Source organism: Oncorhynchus mykiss, chromosome 32 (genome assembly GCF_013265735.2).
Source record: "Oncorhynchus mykiss isolate Arlee chromosome 32, USDA_OmykA_1.1, whole genome shotgun sequence".
NCBI lineage: Eukaryota > Metazoa > Chordata > Actinopteri > Salmoniformes > Salmonidae > Oncorhynchus > Oncorhynchus mykiss.
In genome coordinates this window covers 12,305,411-12,328,001 of record NC_050572.1, presented here as the reverse complement: position 1 = coordinate 12,328,001, position 22,591 = coordinate 12,305,411, and the positions used below count along the sequence as shown (strand labels likewise).

The 22,591-nt window shown below is 46.6% G+C and overlaps 1 protein-coding gene across 2 annotated transcripts in view; it reads right to left on the bottom strand.

Moving 5' to 3' along the window:
* Positions 1 to 5,131, bottom strand: part of col8a2 (collagen, type VIII, alpha 2) — a 91,279-nt gene extending 86,148 nt beyond the window's left edge. For both annotated transcript variants that reach the window (XR_005041309.1, XM_021559856.2), the window contains exon 1: positions 4,506 to 5,131. The gene's annotated coding sequence lies outside the window, so the exon portion shown is untranslated. The remainder of the gene's footprint in view (positions 1 to 4,505) is intronic.
* Positions 5,132 to 22,591: the final 17,460 nt, after the last annotated feature.

Sequence of the window (22,591 nt, the reverse complement as noted above, 5' to 3'; positions counted from 1 at the left end):
GGGGGAGGGGGAAGACCTCCGTCTAAACTACTATTTCATGGACATCTGAATAGACTTTAACCTTTTTTTTTACCTTTATTTAACTAGGCAAGTCAGTTAAGAACAAATTCTTATTTTCAATGATTGCCTAGGAACAGTGGATTAACTGCCTGTTCAGCGGCAGAACGACAGATTTGTACCTTGTCAGCTCGGGGATTTGAACTTGCAACCTTTCGCTCTAAACACTAGGCTACCCTGTCGCCCCATTAAGATCTCCAACCAATTGTGCTATTGTGTTTGTTTTTTCGCATTATTTGTAACTTATTTCGTACTTAATGTTTCTGCCACATCTTATGAATGAAAAGATCTTCTTGATTTCAGGGCAGCGATTACTCCGTGCTGGAGGAATACTCTTTCTTCAACAAGTCGGACGCCCGACAAGGCCCTCATCCCTGTCATTTGCAGCAGAAAGAGACGGCGAATCGGCGACGAAGGTCCGGGTGCCTTGTAAGGATCCGACGCCGAGAGGGTAATCTATCTTTACCATCAGTCCTATTAGCCAACGTACCAATCAATCAATAATAAAATACGTATATATCCTACCAACGGGATATTAAAAACTATAATATCTTATGTTTCACCGAATCGTGGCTGAACAACGACATGAATAACACACAGCTGGCTGGTTTTAAGCTTTTTCGGGAGGATAGAACAGCGGCCTCTCGTAAAACAAGGGGTGGCGGTCTATGAATATTTGAAAAACAACAGCTGGTGCACAAAATCTAAGGAAGTCTTGATGTTTTGCTCACCTGAGGTAGTGTATCTCATGATAAGCTGTAGACCACACTATTTACCAAGGGAGTTTTCATCTGTATGTTTTGTAGCTGTCTATATACTACCACAAATTGATGCTGGCACTAAGACCTCACTCAAAGAGCTGTATATGGCCATAAGAAAATAGGAAAACACTCATCCAGAGGCAGCACTCCTGGTGGCCGTGGACTTTAATGCAAGGAAACTCAAATTTGTTTTACCTCATTTCTACCAGCATGTTAAATGTGAAAACAACTCTAGACCACCTTTACTCCACACACAGAGACATGTACAAAGCTCTCCCTCACCCTCCATTTGGCAAATTTGACCATAATTCTATCCTCCTGATTCCTGCTTACAAGCAAAAACTAAAGTAGGAACTATTACAGATTACAAAGAGAAGCACAGACGCGAGGTGCCCGGTGACATGAGCCTACCAGACAAGCTAAATTACTTCTATGCTCGCTTCGAGGCAAGCAACAATGAAGCTTGCATGAGAGCATCAGCTGTTCCGGATGACTGTGTGATCACGCTCTCTGTAGCCGATGTGAGTAAGACCTTTAAACAGGTCAACATTCACAAGGCCGCAGGGGCAGACTGATTCCCAGGACGTGTACTCCGAGCATGCGCTGACCAACTGGCAAGTGTCTTCACTGACATTTTCAACCTGGCCCTGACTGAGTCTGTAATATCAACATGATTCAAGCAGACCACCATAGTCCCTGTGCTCAAGAATACTTAGGTAACCTGCCTAAATGACTACCGACCCATAGCAATCACGTCTGTAGCCATGAAGTGCTTTGAAAGTGCTGATCATAGCTCAAGTCAACACCATTGTCCCAGAAACCCTAGACCCACTCTAATTTGCATACCGCCCCAAGAGATCCACAGATGATGCAATCTCTATTGCACTAAACACTGCCCTTTCCCACCTGGACAAAAAGAACACTTATGTGAGAATGCTATTCATTGACTACAGCTCAGCGTTCAACACCATAGAGCCCTCAAAGCTCATCACTAAGCTAAGGACCCTGGGACTAAACACCTCCCTCTGCAACTGGATCCTGGACTTCTTGATGGGCCTCCACCCAGGTGGTAAGAGTAGGTAACAACACATCCGCCACACTGATCCTAAACACAGGGACGCCTCAGGGGTGCGTGCTCAGTCCCCTCCTGTACCCCCTGTTCACTCATGACTGCATGGCCAGGCACGACTTCAACACCATCATTAAGTTTGCCGATGACACAACAGTTGTAGGCCTGATCACCAGCAATGATGACACAGCCTATAGGGAGGAGGTCAGAGACCTGGCCGTGTGGTGCCAGGACAACAACCCTAGTCATAGACTATTCTCTCTGCTACTGCACGGAAAGTGGTACCGGAGCGCCAAGTCTAGGTCCAAAAGGCCAGCTTCTACCCTCAAGCCATTAGACTCCTGAACAGCTAATCAAAGGGCTACCCAGACTAATTACATTGCCCCCCCTTTTAAGCAGCTGCTATTCTCAATTTATTATCCATGCATAGTCACTTTAACTCTACCTACATATTACCTCAGTTATTGTTATTTTACTGCTGCTGTTTAGTTGTTTGTTACTTTTATTTTCTATTTGTTACTTATCTATTTTCTTCTTAAAACTTCTTAAAACATTGTTGATTAAGGGCTTGTAAATAAGCATTTCACTGTTATATTCGGGGCGTGTGACCAATACAATTTGATTTCAGATTTCTAGTCTTTCGTCTCTCTCTCTCTCTCTCTCTCTCTCTCTCTCTCTCTCTCTCTCTCTCTCTCTCTCTCTCTCTCTCTCTCTCTCTGTGTGTGTCTCTATCCCTCCCCCTCTCTCTCAACCTCTCCCGCTTTCTCGCTCTCTCTTTTTCTCTCTCCATCCCTCTCTCCATCTCTTTCTATGTCTCTCTCTCTCACATTGCCCGCTGCATGACTCAGAGTCATGAATATTCCTCCTTCTCAGTGATGGAGGGATGTCATTTCAGAGGAATGTAACCCTGCATGCCAGGAGCGACGCAGCGCACTAAAAGAGAAAGAGAAGGAAGAAAGTGACAGACAGGGAGAGAGAGAGAGAGAGAGAGAGAGACAGAGCGAGTGACAGACAGGGAGAGAGAGAGAGAGAGAGAGAGAGAGAGAGAGAGAGAGAGAGAGAGAGAGAGAGACAGAGCGAGTGACAGACAGGGAGAGAGAGAGAGAGAGAGAGAGAGAGAGAGAGAGAGAGAGAGAGAGAGAGAGACAGACAGACAGACAGACAGAGAGAGAGAGAGAGAGAGAGAGAGAGAGAGAGAGACAGGCAGACAGACAGAGAGAGAGAGACAGAGAGAGAGAGAGAGAGAGAGAGAGAGAGAATGGGGAACAGAAGGATAGCAGACCAAATGTGGACGAGGGGGCCTAAAATAGAGAGCCAGCCAGGAGTGGAGAGTGGAGGACAAGGGCAAGGAAAAGAAGAGAGAGAGGGTAGACAAAACAAACAAAGTTGCATCTCCCTCTACAGCAATCACACTTATCTTACCCCCACAGCAGTGAACTAAGACATCACAAATATCCGCACTAACACGACACGCGTGACATATAGACCATAGTGGAAAAAAACAGGTGTAGACACACTTAGTCTTCAACAAAGCGGTCTGTACACACAGATGTGAGATATTCCACCAATGAGATGGCAGAGAGACAGCGATCTACTCTACCCGACCCATATGAATGGAACCTGTGTCGGTGTGTGACAGAGACTGACTGGGCATCCTTATAGGTTCAGAGAACTGACACGCACACATACTCACACATTACATAGTCACTGATACCTACATGCACAGACACACGGACACACAGACACTCCGGTTATCTTATCTCCTCCCATCATAGACACTCCCATCTCCCATACACCCCCCGACATCAACCATAGGTTGTACATCTGTCACCGTTTCATCAGCACGGATCACTAAAACTAAACTTTATTCAGAGGAGCGCAGCGGACAAATAACATTCGGCAGAAGTATGTGAACGCTACATTTACCCATAATCAGTACCATCTCCTGGAGAAAGAGAGAGAGAGAGAGAGAGAGAGAGAGAGAGAGAGTAGGATGCCTCTATCATACCAGAGGCAGTGTATCTCGGCATTCCTGCTGAAAGTCGCATTCCACTCTGAGGAATCATAATATACATATCTACCTCCATCACTCTAGTATCCCTGTCCCCTATACATATCTACCTCCATCACTCCAGTATCCCTGTCCCCTATACATATCTACCTCCATCACTCCAGTATCCCTGTCCCCTATACATATCTACCTCCATCCCTCCAGTAGATGTACTTTCCTGCTGAAAGTCACATTCCACTCTGAGGAATCATAATAACACATAGTAATAATATTATGGCTGTTATTATAAGTGTAACAGTATATATGATATAAATTGACAGACAGGGAGAAAACTGGGTATAAGAGTTGCATTGGTAGTTTCTAATCTTCTCTGTCCCTGCCTTGGTCTAGGTTTCCTTCGGCACCGCAGAGTACTACGCAGGTCCCATGACTTATTGCTTGGTCTGTTTTTTCTTTCTTTCTCCCTTTTCTGTTGCCTTTGGCTCTCGGCTCTGGTTACCGCGGCGACACAATGTGAGGAAAACAATTGAGGGACGACAGGATGGAGGGATGAGAGGTAAATGGAGAGACACTTAAGGGAGTGGAGGGAAGAGGACGGGGGACTTACCTTTTTTTTCTCTCCTCCAAGCGATGAATGGTAGATGGAGGAACGGGATGTGAGAGGGTGTCAACGAGGTGTTAATTTCAGGTTGGTCTCTGGCTCCTCTTCTCCTTCAGCCACGCATGTCTCCCAGAGAAATTAGGATGGTATCAGATCAGTCAATTTCAAAGGAACGAAAGAGAATAAAAATATAAATAAACGTTGCAATGCCGCTGGTTTTAAAGCCGGTCCGAGTTTGTCCAAAAACAGAACAATTTTAATATTTTCACCAATGGCAGGTGGAACAAATGTTATTTTTGTTTTGCTTCTTTCTCTGTCTCTCTGGAGAAAATGTAGTCCATGTGCTTCTGCAGTGAGAGAGTGACTGAGAGTGGGATCGAAAGGGAAGGGAGAGGAGTGGAAAACCGTCTCTGTACAGTCTTCAGGCTGACCAAAAGTGGGTCTGAGGCGCACTTTCCAAATCTCAGCGCTCCAACTCTAGGAGGGAAGGAGAGAGAGAGAGAGAGAGAGAGAGCGACAGTACAGGCTGGCAGGGTATTCTAGTCGGCTTGGCTGAGAGGTAAGTGCAGGGACTTCAGCTTGTACAGTCCCACATCCACAGCTTAGAACCAGGGCCTGTGCACCTCGCAAGTCCAATCTCCTCACTGTGGCTTTATTCTGCGCTCCCTCCCCTTCCCCCCCTCCCCTTCCCACCCTCCCCCTCCCTCTCCCCCCTCCCCCCCTCCCTCTCCCTCCCCTTCCCCCCCTCCCCCTCCCTCTCCCCCCCTCCCTCTCCCTCCCCTTCCCCCTCCCTCCCCCTCCTCCTCCCTCCCCTTCCCCCCCTCCCCTTCCCTCTCCCCTTCCCTCTCCCCTCCCCCCTCCCTCCCTCCCTCTCCTTCCCCTTCCCCCCTCTCCTTCCCCTTCCCCCCTCCCTCTCCCTCCCCCTATAGGCTTATTTTGGGAAAAGAGAGTGAGGATTGTTCTTTGGGTTCACCGCCACACAAAACACAAGTGAGTGAGTCTGGACACAGTGAGGTAGGACGGAGTAGGGGAGTGGCAGGATTGGGTGGGGTAAAGCACAGAGAGGGGTCGGGTAGGTGGAGGGAGGGAGGGAGGGAGGGGGATTTGGAAACTTCTATTGCCTCCATTCTTCACCCTCCCTCCCTCCTTCCCTCCCTCCTCCCTTCACAGAAGCCTCCCTTTCTCCCACATTGAAGCTGTTGTTTTTCCACCTTGGATACAAATACTTGCAGGAAAACATGACGCTACACACACACACGTACAAACAAACATCATGTGAGTACACCTACTGAAGTACACGTACTGAAGTACACCTACTGAAGGACATCTACTGAAGTATATCTACTGAAGTACACCTACTGAAGTACACCTACATCTACTGAAGTACACCTACTGAAGTACATCTACTGAAGTACATCTACTGAAGGACACCTACTGAAGTACATCTACTGAAGTACATCTACTGAAGTACACCTACTGAAGGACACCTACTGAAGTACACCTACATCTACTGAAGTACACCTACTGAAGGACATCTACTGAAGTACACCTACTGAAGGACACCTACTGAAGTACATCTACTGAAGTACATCTACTGAAGTACACCTACTGAAGGACACCTACTGAAGTACACCTACTGAAGGACATCTACTGAAGTACACCTACTGAAGGACATCTCCTGAAGTACACCTACTGAAGTACATCTACTGAAGTACATCTACTGAAGTACACCTACTGAAGGACACCTACTGAAGTACATCTACTGAAGTACATCTACTGAAGTACACCTACTGAAGTACACCTACTGAAGGACATCTCCTGAAGTACACCTACTGAAGTACATCTACTGAAGTACATCTACTGAAGTACATCTACTGAAGTACATCTCCTGAAGTACACCTACTGAAGGACATCTACTGAAGTACACCTACTGAAGTACACCTACGGAAGTACATCTACTGAAGTATACCTACTGAAGTATACCTACTGAAGGACATCTACTGAAGTACACCTACTGAAGTATACCTACTGAAGTATACCTACTGAAGTACACCTACTGAAATGCATCTACTGAAGGACATCAACTGAAGTATACCTACTGAAGTATACCTACTGAAGTACACCTACTGAAGTACACCTACTGAAGTATACCTTCTGAAGGACATCTACTGAAGTACACCTACTGATGTACACCTACTGAAGTACACCTACTGAAGTAACCTACTGAAATACACCTACTGAAGTGTGTGGAGAGTGTTGGCTCAACAGTTGCCATAGAGATTGACCTCTCCACGGCTATCCACTCACCTCAAACAATCTCTCTCCTCCTTTTTGAACTGCCCATATCTCTCTGATTTGTTTTGGTGTAGATTGGTCTAGGTCGAAGCCAAGATTACTAGAGTAGTCGAATCAGGAGTAGGGCAGCACAATGCAGGTCATTTTTGCAAAATGTCAGGTTTTCCAGAAATACTGGTTTGAGGATTCCGGATTTCCTGCTTATTCCCTCATGATTCCATAAATCTTCCAGCCAGGATTTCTGAAAAACCTTGTCATTTTGGGAAAGTTACCAGAACAATCAGAGCTAGTCATTTAGCAGACTCTCCAGAGAGACTTACAGGAGCAATTAGGGTTAAACGCCTGATCAGTGGCACATCGACAGGTTTTTCACCTAGTCGGCTCTGGGATTTGAATTAGTGACCTTTCAGTTACTGGTCCAATGCCTTTAATCGTTAGGCTACCTACTGTCCCAGCACTTTTCCCTGCAACACACACACACGCACATGCACACACGCACACACACACACACACACACACACACACACACACACACACACACACACACACGCGCGCGCAAGCGCACGCACACGCACACGCACACAAAATACTTTACTTGAATCCACCAATCATATTTACATGATCTTGTATCTTTATTGACATTTTTTTATTTCAGTATTTGCACAGTCTCTATACATACTCACAGGGCCCTACACACTCACACAAACTGTCAATCCAACACTCACACAAACACTCACTCCATCATTTTCTCACTCATATGCACATACATTTATACTGACTCTACACACCTGCACACCCTCTCACAATCAAGCTGCTGCTACTCTGTTTATCTTATATCCTGTTGCCAAGTCCCCTTACTCCTATACATATCTACCTCCATCACTCCAGTATCCCTGTCCCCTTACTCCTATACATATCTACCTCCATCACTCCAGTATCTCTGTCTCCTATACATATCTACCACCATCACTCCAGTATCCCTGTCCCCTTCCCCTATACATATCTACCTCCATCACTATGGTATCCCTGTCCCCTATACATATCTACCTCCATCACTATGGTATCCCTGTCCCCTATACATATCTACCTCCATCACTCCAGTATCCCTGTCCCCTATACATATCTACCACCATCAGTCTAGTATCCCTGTCCCCTATACATATCTACCTCCATCACTACAGTATCCCTGTCCCCTATACATATCTACCTCCATCACTCCAGTATCCCTGTCCCCTTACTCCTATACATATCTACCTCCATCACTACAGTATCCCTGTCTCCTATACATATATACCCCCATCACTCCAGTATCCCTGTCACCTTCCCCTATACATATCTACCTCCATCACTATGGTATCCCTGTCTCCTATACATATCTACCTCCATCACTCCAGTATCCCTGTCCCCTATACATATCTACCTCCATCACTCCAGTATCCCTGTCCCCTATACATATCTACCCCCATCACTCCAGTATCCCTGTCTCCTTCCCCTATACATATCTACCTCCATCACTATGGTATCCCTGTCTCCTATACATATCTACCTCCATCACTCCAGTATCCCTGTCCCCTATACATATCTACCTCCATCACTCCATTATCCCTGTCCCCTATACATATCTACCCCCATCACTCCAGTATCCCTGTCTCCTTCCCCTATACATATCTACCTCCATCACTATGGTATCCCTGTCTCCTATACATATCTACCTCCATCACTCCAGTATCCCTGTCTCCTATACATATCTACCTCCATCACTCCAGTATCCCTGTCTCCTATACATATCTACCCCCATCACTCCAGTATCCCCGTCCCCTATACATATCTACCTCCATCACTACAGTATCCCTGTCACATTCCCCTCAACATATCTACCTCCATCCCTCCAGTATCCCTGTCACATTCCCCTAAACATATCTACCTCCATCCCTCCAGTATCCCTGTCACATTCCCCTATACATATCTACCTCCATCACTACAGTATCCCTGTCACCTTCCCCTATACATATCTACCTCCATCACTACAGTATCCCTGTCACCTTCCCCTATACATATCTACCTCAATCACTCCCACTATACATATATACCTCCATCACTCCAGTATCCCTGTCCCCTTACCCCTATACATATCTACCTCCATCCCTCCAGTATCCCTGTCACATTCCCCTATACATATCTACCTCCATCACTCCAGTATCCCTGTCACCTTCCCCTATACATATCTACCTCCATCACTCCAGTATCTCTGTCCCCTATACATATCTACCTCCCTCACTCCAGTATCCCTGTCCCCTTACCCCTATACATATCTACCTCCATAACTACACTAGCCCTGTCACCTTCCCCTATACATATCTACCTCCATCACTCCAGTATCCCTGTCTCCTATACATATCTACCTCCATAACTACAGTAGCCCTGTCCCCTTGCTCCTATACATATCTACCTCCACCACTCCAGTATCCCTGTCCCCTTACTCCTGTACATATCTACCTCCATCACTCCAGTATCCCTGTCTCCTATACATATCTACCTACCTCACTCCAGTATCCCTGTCACCTTCCCCTATACATATATACCCCCATCACTCCAGTATCCCTGTCACCTTCCCCTATACATATCTACCTCCATCACTCCAGTATCCCTGTCACCTTCCCCTATACATATATACCCCCATCACTCCAGTATCCCTGTCCCCTATACATATCTACCACCATCACTCCAGTATCCCTGTCACCTTCCCCTATACATATATACCCCCGTCACTCCAGTATCCCTGTGACCTTCCCCCTATACATATCTACCTCCATCACTCCAGTATCCCTGTCACCTTCCCCTATACATATCTACCTCCATCACCCCAGTATCCCTGTCTTCTTACCCCTATACATATCTACCTCCATCACTCCAGTATCCCTGTCACCTTCCCCTATACATATCTACCTCCATCACTCCAGTATCCCTGTCACCTTCCCCTATACATATCTACCTCCATCACTCCAGTATCCCTGTCTCCTATACATATCCACCTCCCCTACTCCAGTATCCCTGTCCCCTTACTCCTATACATATCTACCTCCATCACTCCAGTATCCCTGTCCCCTATACATATCTACCTCCATCACTCCAGTATCCCTGTCCCCTTACTCCTATACATATCTACCTCCATCACTCCAGGACCCCTGTCCCCTATACATATCTACCTCCATCACTCCAGTATCCCTGTCTCCTATACATATCTACCTCCATCACTCCAGTATCCCTGCAGATGTAAATATGGTATTGGAACTGACTTTTTCAATATTTCCTGTATACATTATGCTTAATTACTTTGTGTGTTTCTTATTTATCGTTTCGTTTTTTCTTCACTGTACTTGTGCATATGACATTAAAACTTGCAAATTTAAATATCAGTGCCGCCTGATTGTGCCTACAGCCAAGGCTGTCCAAGCTGGCCATGAGTGGCTGTCCAAGCTGGCCATGAGAGGCTGTCCAAGCTGGCCATGAGAGGCTGTCCAAACTGGCTACGAGAGGCTGTCCAAGCTGGCCACGAGAGGCTGTCCAAGCTGGCCACGAGAGGCTGTCCAAGCTGGCCACGAGAGGTTGTCCAAGCTGGCCATGAGAGGCTGTCCAAGCTGGCCACGAGAGGCTGTCCAAGCTGGCCACGAGAGGCTGGAATTTAAGAAGCTGGTCGTCTGCTCCAGTCAAATGAGAAAGTCCCTCTGGCCTCCTGACACAACAACAACATCTGGTATATTTGGCACATAGGAAAACACAGCATCATCAACAACATCACAGCAGCTTTCCCTTACATAACATTACACCAGCTCCCCTTACACAACATCACACCAGCTCCCCTTACACAACATCACAGCAGCTCCCCCTTACACAACATCACACCAGCTCCCCTTACACAACATTACACCAGCTCCCCTTACACAACATCACACCAGCTCCCCTTACACAACATCACACCAGCTTCCCCTTAAACAACATCACACCAGCTTCCCCTTAAACAACATCACACCAGCTTCCCCTTACACAACATCACACCAGCTTCCCCTTAAACAACATCACACCAGTTTCCCCTTAAACAACATCACACCAGCTTTCCCTTAAACAACATCACACCAGCTTCCCCTTACACAACATCACACCAGCTTCCCCTTACACAACAATGTGTGCAGTTGGTGAGACTACCTGTCTCACCTCGCTGGCTATCAGGCCGACAATTTGGTCATGTTTAGGAATGTACAAATGTTTGTATGAACAGCAACCGTTCACAACATGGGCAACAAACTCCATTACATCTGACTCAGGTAGAATAGAAAACGGGTCATGGTTTCAGGGTACCAGAGTGCTAGGTTATATTTTGTTGGTAGAACTGGCAGCCTTCACCTTAACAGTAAAGGTGAGAATGTCCTGGCCAATGGCAGAATTCTGGCACATGGAATGAGAGATAGAGTGATCAGCACATTGCAGAGCAGGGAGTTTCCCCTACAGCCTCATGCCAGTCTAGTGCTGCAGTGGCTGCATCCGTCTGATAACGAAGAGTGTTGTCCTGGATGCAGGATGATGTTCCTTCTTTGGTGACAGAAGTCTCCAAGACAACACATGGGTCTGTAACAACTTCATCAGAGTCACTGTCTTAGTCTGCGTGTCCATGTCCATCTGAGCTCCAGTCCGGCCAATTTGACCAAACTCCAAAGCCTGCAGCACGGGTGTCCAATTTTCCATTGGCTTTCCTCCTGAAGCCCAGGAAGTTGTCCTCAGTGTCCGTGACCAGCGGGACCTTCTGCCTCTGTAGGTCTAGAAGGAGGCTCTGGCTAACCCCCTAACTGTCACATCATCACTGTTGAGCATGTTCAACTGGTGAGTCAGTCTGGTACAAGTGTAAATCCACTCAAATTTCAGGTACACCTAAACCCCAAATCTCTTTGGCTAAGGAAGATAACGTCACCTGTGGTGTGTGTGTTGAAGCATTGCCACTTCCTCACCACTTGAACAGTTCTGTTATTACTTTTCACCCCAGAACCTTCGGTGGGAGAGGCACACATGCAGGCAGATGTTACATCTTTGCTTAGGCCACCTTTCTCACAGCTTCTAGCTTCATGACCCCAGGCAGAAGGGAAAGGCCAATCCTTTCCCGCCTGGTTGAAGACTCATGGACGAGCTCCTCAACTTGTTTCCCCCCACTTGCCAGCAACATTATGTCCAAGATAGGTGTATGTTTTGTGACGAGAGTACACTCTGATTGGTTTATTCATTAGTGTAAATGTTGGGGGCTTATCAGTTTTAGATTTTTCTCCGGTGTGCTGTGTCTTTTACTTTCAGCACAGAACATTTCAAAAAGTTATCTTGTCTTTAATAACATGTTCCTCTCTGGAGGAGATCTGAATGTCATCAACATACCTCTCCCTGTACTGGCTTCAGTGACCACACACACACACACACACACACACACACACACACACACACACACACACTCACACACACACACACACACACACACACACACACACACACACACACACACACACACACACACACACACACACACACACACACACACACACACACACACACACAGACATACACACACACACACACATACACACTCACACACACACACACACACACAAACAAACACACACACACAAACAAACATACACATACACACACACATAGTCAGGAACAAATACCTGCACACTGCAGACCCTGTTACCCAACCCCATGTTAGGAACATTAGGTACATTCATTTCCAAGTATTAATGGCATATCCATTAGTAATAAGGGGGTAATCATACAGCAAATTTAGGCTAATTGCTAAGCATTCAATAATAATAGCTCTCAGGCTAGGCTAAACGTTGGTATACTGGCATAGTTGCTTATCACACTGTAGCTAATTAGCCTTATCTCGCTGACATTAGCCATTCAAGGCTAATTTAACCGAAGCCAACCGTGAATCTGCATATCACAGAGTAGCTAATTGCTAATGGAAGAGTGGCTACCCATTCAGGGCAAATTGTGCATTGACTTAGCAACAGAGAAGCTAATTGTGAATCAAACAGAAACTTACTATTCAGAGTGAATTCTACATGGGGTTAGCATTCAACGCCAATTGACCATCTGTGTGTTGGCTGTATGTTCTGTTAGTAGACCTTGAAGCCTGAGCAAGAATGCATTCCAAATGGCGCCCTATTTCCTACCTGGTGCACTATGTTAGACCAGGGCTCTGTGCACTATGCAGGGAATAGGGCCCAGCTGGTCGAAGGTAGTACACTATAATGGGAAGGGGATGCTATTTGGAACACAGGCCAGAGCCCGTGTCCACAAAGCATCTCAGAATGGGTCTAGGAATCCTGTTAAAACCAGTTTTAAGACAAAAAAAAAACTCCACAAGGGTTTTAGTCAGAGTAGGTTTTTTTGTACTTTTACCTCTTTTTCTCCCCAATTGGTAGTTTACAATCTTGTCCCGTTGCTGCAACTCCCCTACAGACTCGGGAGAGGCGAAGGTCGAGAGACATGCCGTCTCCAGAAACACGACCCCGCCAAGCCACACAGCTCGCTTAACCCGGAAGACAGCCACACAGCTCCGCTTAACCCGAAAGCCAGCCACACAGCTCCGTTTAACCCGGAAGCCAGCCACACAGCTCCCCTTAACCCGGAAGCCAGCCACACAGCTCGCTTAACCCGGAAGCCAGCCACACAGCTCCGCTTAACCCGGAAGACAGCCACACAGCTCGCTTAACCCGGGAGACAGCCACACAGCTCGCTTAACCCGGAAGCCAGCCACACAGCTCCGCTTAACCCGGAAGCCAGCCACACAGCTCGCTTAACCCGGAAGACAGCCACACAGCTCGCTTAACCCGGAAGACAGCCACACCAATGTGTCGGAGGAAACACCGTCCAGCTGGCGGCCGAAGTCAGCTTGCAGGAAATCCCAGCTGGCCAAACCCTCCCCTAACCCAGGCAATGCTGGGCCAATTGTGCTCCACCTCATGGGTCTCGCGGTCACGGCCGGCTGTGACACAGCCTGGGATCGAACCTGGGGCTGTAGTGACGTCTCAAGCACTGAGATGCCTTAGACCACTGCGGGAGGCCGTCAGAATGGGTTTTAAGTCACTGCCCAAACTCTGAGCCAGGAGTAAAATCAACTCATTAAAGTTTATCTCAGCTGCTAATCACGACAGTTTGAGGTACTGCAAAGGAAAGATAGTAATGACGCTCATTGACATTGTTGCAAATGATGGGGGAATAACCAATCACAATGAGGCATTGGCAGCTGTGAATTCTATAGCATGCTTCAAACAATCACCTTGAATGTACATCAAATGTTGCAATGGTAAAATGCTTGGTATAATTTTAGCCTGACACGATCACTTTGCCTTCTCTTAATTATCACCTAATATGTTGACTGAAATTTGACAATATTGCTGTTTTATCAACACACTCATCACTCCTGTTTAACAACTCTAAATATCTTTGGCACAGTAGGCATCAAGTCACTTGCTGATAATGTTTCACACAACGTTTGTAGCATAAGATTCCTTCAATTGCCGAATTTATGCACAATTTAGGTATATTTTTAAACAACGTGATATTACGCTCCAAATGGATGCCTTGTAATAACATAATGTAGGAAATTAAATAATCATAAGAAAAACATGATTATTTATTAGCCTCGTGGTATTTAGGCAAATCATGTGAAACAAGCCTCATGTGAAGTCTTTGTCAAATGCAAGAGATGCTTCTACATGTAGGTCTAGATTATTTATGGATTGATCATATAGAAATATCAAAACATTATTTGAACAACTACAAACATTAGTCACATTAGTCATCTAACAGACTCCCATCCAGAGACACACAGAAGCAACCAGGGTCAACGGCCTGCTCAGATCTCCCACAAGGTCAAAAACAGGGACCTGAACCAGTGATACATCAGCCACCGGCCCAAGCTCCCAACCGCCAGCCCTCCCAACCATCAGCCCTCCCAACCGCCAGCCCTCCCAACCGTCAGCTCTCCCAACCGTCAGCCCTCCCAACCGTCAGCCCTCCCAACCGTCAGCTCTCCCAACCGTCAGCCCTCCCAACCGCCAGCCCTCCCAACCGTCAGCTCTCCCAACCGTCTGCCCTCCCAACTGTCAGCCCTCCCAACCGTCAGCCCTCCCAACCGTCAGCCCTCCCAACCGTCAGCCCTCACAACCGTCAGCCCTCCCAACCGCCAGCCCTCCCAACCGTCAGCCCTCCCAACCGTCAGCCCTCCCAACCGTCAGCCCTCCCAACCGTCAGCCCTCCCAACCGTCAGCCCTCCCAACCGCCAGCCCTCCCAACCGTCAGCCCTCCCAACCGTCAGCCCTCCCAACAGTCAGCCCTCCCAACCGTCAGCCCTCCCAACCGCCAAATCCAAAGCAATTGCATGTGGTGCTGGAACCACTCACTCTCTGCATGTCTCTATTATTAAGACACCTGCTGGTAACTGTTCACTGGTTAGGAAAACTCATGAGGAGTCCTTAATATCTTCATGCAATTCATTTATTTTTACCCATAAGAGTAGGAGTAAAATGTTTATATTCTCAGCACATACAACCAATTTTGTACTCTGAGACGCATTGTGGATACAGGTCTTGGTCTGCATTTGGGAAAGTCGGCTTAAACTCATCCTGAGAAATCTACTGAAACTTTGGCTCAGTCTGATCCCAGATAGGGAAGGGAATGTTGGTGAGAGCGAGAGAGAGAGCGAGAGAGAGAGCGAGAGAGAGAGAGAGAGAGAGAGAGAGAGAGAGAGAGAGAGAGAGAGAGAGAGAAACAGAGCGAGAGAAACAGAGAGAGAGAGAGAGAGAGGCACGGAGCAAGACAGAGAGAGAGACAGAGAGAGAGACATCCCAGACCTGCTTAACCCCCCCCCCCCCCCACACACACACACACACATAGAGGACCCACGCCAAGAGGACCTACAAGCCAACCATGCCCACACCCAATATAGGCCCCCTTTAGATCAGACCTATGCCCCTCCAGCCCACCCCATGCCCCTCACTCCCGCAAATAGGGTCTCAACATGAAAGTCACACATACGCCCAGGCTGTGAGCAGGCAAACAGGCCCAACCACCACTCTTACACTTACCCAAGCCAATGGCATGTACCAGATGCTCAGCAGGCTCTGCTCACACTTACTGGTCCGAGGCCAAGCCACAAGACTAACAACATTGGACACTTTATGGAACACAAAGCCTTCACTATATCATCCTGGAATATCCAAGGCCTGAGGTCATCTGTCTTTGGCCTAAAGAGCAGGAACCTGGACTTCACCAAAGAAATCGGAAATACAGACATTGTCATCCCACAAGAAACCTGGTATAGAGGAGATGGACCTACTGGTTGCCCTCTAGGTTACTGAGAGCTGGTAGTCCCATCCACCAAACTACCAGGTGTGAAACCTGGTATAGAGGAGACGGACCTACTGGTTGCCCTCTAGGTTACTGAGAGCTGGAAGTCCCATCCGCTAAATTTCCAGGAGTAAAACTGAGAAGAGACTCAGGGGGTATGCTAATTAGGTACAGAGGAGGCCTAATTCAATCTATAACATTTATCAAAACAGGAACATTTTACATTTGGCTTGAAATTCAAAAGGAAATGATCTCAACAGAGAAAAATGTGCTCCTGTGTGCTACCTATATCCCCCCACTAGAATCCCCATCCCCAGCTTCTCTATCCTGGAGTGGAAAATCAATCATTTCCAGGCCCCGGGAAGTGTACTAGTCTGTGGCGACCTAAACAACAGAACTGGACAAGAACCTGGTCAATAACCTCCCAGGGGGACAAACACCTACCTGAAGGTGACAGCATTCCTTCCATCATATGCCCCCGTTGACACAACTACGACAACACGGGTCACAACTCTTGCAGTTCAGTCGCACGCTGGGTATGTACATAGTCAAGGATAGGCTTCGAGGGTACTCCTATGGTAGGTAAACCTATAGCTCATCTCTTGACATTAGTACTGTAGAGTACTTAATTACTGAGCTCAACCCAGAGTCTCTCAGAGCGTTCACAGTCAGCCCACTGACACCCCAATCAGGTCACAACAAATTCAGTCTACCTGAACAGAGCAATACTCAATCACAAGGCATCAAAGCCAAAGGAACTGAGTAATATTAAGAAATGCTATAGATGGAAGGAAAGTAGTGTAGAAACAAAATACTACCAACCCAAAAAGGCCTGTGGGGTTGATGGTATCCTCGACGAAATGATCAAATATACAGACCACAAATTCCAATTGGTTATTCTTAAACTTTTTAACATCATCCTTAGCTCTGGCTTATTCCTCAATATTTGGAACCAAGGACTGATCACCCCAATCCACAGAAGTGGACACAAATTTGACCCCAATAATTATCGTGGGATATGCGTCAACAGCAACCTTGGGAAAATCCTCTGCATTATCATTAACAGCAGACTTGTACATTTCTTCAGTAAAAACAATGTACTGAGCAAATGTCAGATTGGCTTTTTACCAAATTACCTTACGTCAGACCACGTACTCACCCTGACCACCCTAATTGACAAACAAACAAACCAAAACAAAGGCAAAGTCTTCACATGCTTTATTGATTTAAAAAAAACATACAAAATTATAAATCCATGTATACAAACAATCAAGTGTGCGGTTAAAATTGGCAAAAAAACACACATTTCTTTCCCCAGGCCCGTAAGGTGAAACAGGGATGCAGACACCCTCCTCAACATTCCTGCCAAAATATCCTCCATGTGTCACGCCCTGACCGTAGATTGCTTTGTAGGTTTCTATTTTTAGTTTGGTCAGGGTGTCATGTGGGTGGGTATTCTATGTTGTAGGTCTATGTTTTTGTATTTCTATGTGTTTGGCCTGGTATGGTTCCCAATCAGCGGCAGCTGTTAATCGTTGTCTCTGATTGAGAACCGTACTTAGGTAGCCTGTTTTCCCACTATGAGTAGTGGGTGATTCTTTTCTGGTTAGTGTTTGTTGCACCTGTCAGAACTGTTTGTTTATCGTTTTGTTGTTTTTGTTTGTGTTTTCATTCTGGATTAAAAGCATTATGAATACATACCACGCTGCACTTTGGTCCTCTTCTCCTTCTCCCGACGACAATCGTGACATCATGTATAATATAGAACACCAAATAATGCATGCAGAACAGAATTAGGCCGAGACACGCTAATGATCAAAATCCAGAAAAGAGACGTTAAATTCTACAACCACCTAAAAGGAAGCGATTCCCAAACCTTCCATAACAAAGTCAATAACCTACAGAGAGATGAACCTGGAGAAGAGTCCCCTAAGCAAGCTGGTCCTGGGGCTCTGTTCACAAACACAAACACACCCTACAGAGCCCCAGGACAGCAACACAACTAGACCCAACTAAATCATGAGAAAACAAAAAGATAATTACTTGACACATTGGAAAGAATTAACAAAAAAACAGAGCAAACTAGAATGCTATTTTGCCCTAAACAGAGAGTACACAGTGGCAGAATACCTGACCACTGTGACTGACCCAAGCTTAAGGAAAGCTTTGACTATGTACAGACTCAGTGAGCATAGCCTTGCTATTGAGAAAGGCTGAGTAGAATTGATAGAGAGAGAGAGAGAGAGAGAGAGAGAGAGAGTGAGAGAGAGAGAGAGTGTGAGAGAGAGACAGAGCGAGAACGAGAGGGACAGAGATAGAGTGAGAGAGAGAGAGAGAGAGAGAGAGAGAGCGAGAGAGGGACAGAGAGAGTGAGAGTGAGAGAGAGAGACAGAGAAAGAACGAGAGGGACAGAGATAGAGTGAGAGAGAGAGAGAGAGACAGAGAGAGAGAGAGAACGAGAGGGACATAGATAGAGTGAGAGAGAGAGAGTGAGAGAGGCAGAGAGAGAATGAGAAGGACAGATAGAGAGAGTGGGAGAGAGACAGAGACAGAGGCAAAGAAAGAGAACGAGAGGGACAGAGAGAGTGAGAGAGAGAGAGACAGAGAGAGAACGAGAGGGACAGAGTTAGAGAGAGAGAGTGAGAGACAGAAAGACAGAGAGAGAACGAGAGGGACAGAGATAGATTGAGAGACAGAGAGACAGACATGACAGATATTACCATAGTGAGAAAAAGAAAAGAGATAGCCCACAGTTTATAGTCTAGTTCCTTATTTGATTTCTTTGAGGTTGTCTTTAACTTGATTTTTTCCAGAAATGTTTAGGATGGGTCAACATGCGGAGTTCAAACCCGGATCATAGACATTCTATCATCAACTCTGTCATCAACTCTGTCATCGAATCGTCATTCATTGAACTGTTCTTGGGTTCAAACCGGCATTTTGTTTCCTAATAAATCTCCCTCTACCATCTAATCTCTGTATGATTAAAAGGAAACATTATGCTGAACTCCCTCTTCCCCTCGCATGTCGTCTACGGCTGCTTTTCCATTTGGTAACATTTGTGTAATGACCACCAGTTTCAATGGGAGCCCAGTCTTTAAAGAGCATCGTTAGGATCCCAGTATATCACGGGAATATATGTGTGTTTCTCTCTACCGTTTGATCTGTAACGGCAAGTTCTCTGACAAACAGTCCTCTGACAAACAGATAGAGAGTTGATTAAACATGCGACGGATGAAGAATGAAGAAAAAACATGGATTTTATTTCAGTACATTAAAATGTTCTACAGATTATTTGACTGCTCTTGTGGATCTTATGGAGTACTACAAGAGGCCCATTATGGATGTTATTTAGTGTGCCCCAAATGGCACCCTATTCCCTTTATAGTGCACTACATTTTGACCAGGACCCTATGGCCAATGGTGCCCTATTCCCTTTATAGTGCACTACTTTTTGACCAGGTCCCTATGGCCAATGGTGCCCTACTCCTTTTATAGTGCACTACATTTTGACCAGGACCCTATGGCCAATGGTGCCCTATTCCCTTTAAGTGTACTACTTTTAGTGCACTATTGTGACGTAGATCAGGCAACAGAAAACTATTTATACATTATTGGTCACGTTAAAATAGAATAATGTCATAAAAATAAACACTATGACTAACGTCTGTGAGAGGCCGTGGTGTGTGTGAGGGAATAGCTCTCAGGACACGTACGTGGACAGGGCGGGGTGTCCAGATGCCCAATGATGATGTCATCAATAGCAGCCCTGTGTGTGGTGGTGATGGTGTGGAGAGTGTGAAATCAGAACTGCCATTCATGCACCCAGGTGTGTGTGTGTGTGTGTGTGTGTGTGTGTGTGTGTGTGTGTCAGGCTTGCCATTCACTGTCCAGGCGGCAGGGTGTTTTCCATTGCTAAATTATGTGACATTGGCCGTCGAGAAGGGGGGTGGACACACAAACAAACACTCTCATAGTGCTGAATTATATTTGTAATGTCACTCCATCATGCACACCACACACACACACACACACCACACACCCAAACCAGCACATCCCCAACCTATTCACTCTCTACGGTACCTCAGTGCCATTCACTCTCTACAGTACCTCAGTACCATTCACTCTCTACAAAACCTCATTACCATTCACTCTCAACATAACCGCAGTACCATTCACTCTCTACAAAACCTCATTACCATTCACTCTACACAGAACCTCATTACCATTCACTCTCTACAGTACCTCAGTACCATTCACTCTCTACAAAACTTCAATACCATTCACTCTCTACAGAACCTCAGTACCATTCACTCTTTACAGTTCCTACTGTATCTACCCGTCAACTGGCCAGTCTTCTTCCACACAGTTGCTTTTACAAGGTGAGACATTCCCCAGAAGAGGGAAAAAACACCTGGTCATAAGTCAAATTTTCCCTCCATTCTCTCCACCCTTCCCCACCCTCTCCATTCTCTCCACCCTTCCCCATCCTCTCCATTCTCTCCACCCTTCCCCACCCTCTCCATTCTCTCCATTCTCTCCATTCTCTCCACCCTTCCCCATTCTCTCCATTCTCTCCACCCTTCCCCACCCTCTCCATTCTCTCCACCCTTCCCCACCCTCTCCATTCTCTCCATCCTCTCCATTCTCTCCACCCTTCCCCACCCTCTCCATTCTCTCCACCCTTCCCCACCCTCTCCATTCTCTCCATCCTCTCCATTCTCTCCACCCTTCCCCACCCTCTCCATTCTCTCCATCCTCTCCATTCTCTCCACCCTTCCCCACCCTCTCCATTCTCTCCACCCTTCCCCACCCTCTCCATTCTCTCCATCCTCTCCATTCTCTCCACCCTTCCCCACCCTCTCCATTCTCTCCATCCTTCCCCATCCTCTCCATTCTCTCCACCCTTCCCCACCCTCTCCATTCTCTCCATCCTCTCCATTCTCTCCACCCTTCCCCACCCTCTCCATTCTCTCCATCCTTCCCCACCCTCTCCATTCTCTCCACCCTTCCCCACCCTCTCCATTCTCTCCACCCTTCCCCACCCTCTCCCTTCTCTCCACCCTTCCCCACCCTCTCCATTCCTCTCCATTCTCTCCACCCTTCCCCACCCTCTCCCTTCTCTCCACCCTTCCCCACCCTCTCCATTCCTCTCCATGAACAAGCGCAAAAACAAACCGTGGTGTTTTGCTAAGTGGAAACCCACACCATTGCATCATACAGCCTGTTTAGCTGTGGATATGCATCAAATCCCTGAAATAAGCTCTGACGGAGAGGGCTGGCGTCGCTAATATGTCCCACCCTGTACCCCACCCAGGGCTATGTCAAATGGTCCCACTATGTGCTAATGTAAGGGGTCTGTTCACAGGTGTGTGTTAGTGTGTTGTGTGTCTGTTTAGGGTGTATGCATAGGTGGGGTTGTATACATGGTCTGTGAGTGCTGTGTATTTGTTGGTAATTGGGTGGCGTGTGTGTATATTTGTGTGGTGTTTATGGGTGGTGGGTGTGTGTATATTTGTGTGGTTTTTATGGGTGGAGGGTGTGTGTATATTTGTGTGGTGTTTATGGGTGGCGGGTGTGTGTATATTTGTGTGGTTTTTATGGGTGGCGGTGTGTGTGTATATTTGTGTGGTGTTTATGGGTGGCGGGTGTGTGTATATTTGTGTGGTGTTTATGGGTGGAGGGTGTGTGTATATTTGTGTGGTGTTTATAATCCCTCTTGACTCCTTTCTCCATCGCTCGCTCTCCTTCCTTCTTTTATTTTCTTGTCTATAAAGTCTATATTTACTGCTGCTCTCTTCATCTCTTTCTCTTCCCCTCTCGTTCACATTCCCTCGTTTCTCCTCTGTATTAGGCTCTGAGGTTCTCTCTCTCTGTATTAGGCTCTGAGATTCTCCCTCTCTCTGTATTAGGCTCTGAGGTTCTCTCTCTCTGTATTATTCTCTGAGGTTCTCTCTCTCTCTGTATTAGGCTCTGAGGTTCTCTCTCTCTCTCTTTCTCTGTATTGGGCTCTGAGGTTCTCTCTCTCTCTCTCTGTATTAGGCTCTGAGGTTCTCTCTCTCTGTATTAGGCTCTGAGGTTCTCTCTCTCTGTATTAGGCTCTGAGGTTCTCTCTCTCTGTATTAGGCTCTGAGGTTCTCTCTCTCTGTATTAGGCTCTGAGGTTCTCTCTCTCTGTGTTAGGCTCTGAGGTTATCTCTCTCTGTATTAGGCTCTGAGGTTCTCTCTCTCTCTGTATTATTCTCTGAGGTTCTCTCTCTCTCTGTATTAGGCTCTGAGGTTCTCTCTCTCTCTCTGCATTGGGCTCTGAGGTTCTCTCTCTCTGTATATTAGGCTCTGAGGTTCTCTCTCTCTCTGTATTAGGCTCTGAGGTTCTCTCTCTCTCTGTATTAGGCTCTGAGGTTC